Source organism: Fragaria vesca, linkage group LG7, assembly GCF_000184155.1.
Source record: "Fragaria vesca subsp. vesca linkage group LG7, FraVesHawaii_1.0, whole genome shotgun sequence".
In the NCBI taxonomy this organism is placed as follows: Eukaryota; Viridiplantae; Streptophyta; class Magnoliopsida; order Rosales; family Rosaceae; genus Fragaria; species Fragaria vesca.
In genome coordinates this window covers 16,512,420-16,513,882 of record NC_020497.1, presented here as the reverse complement: position 1 = coordinate 16,513,882, position 1,463 = coordinate 16,512,420, and positions in this window count along the sequence as shown.

Genomic DNA, 1,463 nt, shown 5'->3' with positions numbered 1-1,463 from the left:
TATATATATATATATATATATATATGTATGTATTGAAATTCATCTCTTGTAATGGGTTTGTACTGCAACAGTTAAAGGTATTCTACTGTCACCACCTATGCTATACTAGACATAAAATCTCATATTATCTCAAGAACCAAAACATATCCCTAGACGGGCCTTAGTGGGCTAGGCGGAGACTTAGAAAGGCCTAGGTGGAAGGAGCCGTGGTGGGCCTATACGGGCTGGGGGGTCCGACGAGTCGTGATGCCGTCTTCAACGTTCTACTTCTGTCTCTTCATTGGAGTCTGGCTAGCTCTTGATGACTTGATCGACCTCGTCCCCATCGTTCTCCTCTGCTTTTCCAGATCTCTGTGTTTCTGGCCTTCTCGTTGATCAACTCCATAATCATCGTTTGTGAGTTTTCTATTCATTGTTGGATGTATCATCAGGTTTATAATATACTCTTGCATGTGTACAACTTTTGAACAACTGGGCTCTGATCATTTCATGTATTTAATTTTCTTGTTTAGTTTAATATGCTCAGCAATTTTCAAGAATCCAGGTTATGTTTGTGTGATTGGATTGCTTGCAGGGGTTTGATTTTTGAAGGTGGAGGTTCATGAGCTTACTAGCCTTTTTCATTTTTTGGGTGTTATATAGCTTAATAAACTTATCTGATACTGCTATTGCCTACTTGGTAGTTGGTACTAGTTCTTGAAGACCAAGAAGATGAGTGGTGGGCTTCGGACAAGCGTGAAGGGGTACATTATTGCACAATGCGTCACTGTGGCACCGGAAATAAACAGGGCATGACAATGAGATGAGCATGAATGTAACTAGCAATTCCACTGCTACATACTCTGTGGATCGTCCACTTCCGCTTTCAGTTTCGGAGACTTCAGCTTCATACGGGATCAATATGTGTGATGGAACTATTCCTTGCTTGCCAATGTTGAGCTCTGCTGCAAAGGTACATGAGTTATACTCCAAAATTAATTTTTCATTTTATATGAATGCTATGTAATTCTATATACTAAAGCATTAGGCAACTAACACTGTTCATATCTTTGCTTAATTGGTTTTTGCCCCCAATTCATGTTAAATTGCAAAACTGTAATGTTAAATTGCAAAACTGTAATTGAGTCATTTGTTTTGCCACCTGCTCCCCAGACGTGTCCTTTGTTTAACCAACTGCTCTCAAAACGTGTCATTGGCAACGTTTATACTCTCCTCAAATTAAAACTCTGTTCCACGTAGACCTCAATGTTTCCTTTACCTCTTTTGCTTTTGTCGCTCTCTCTCTGTCCCCATCGATCTCTGCTAGGCTCTCTCTCGATCTCATCTCTGCTTGGTTCTCTCTCGATCTCATCGACGCACAGTAGTCCCTTCTCCTCTTCATTGAGCCTCTTCTTATTTAGGTTATCTTTGGAGTTCCAGTCGGGCGGTGCTTTAGGTTTGGTGGTCGGGTTTGTATCACCGAT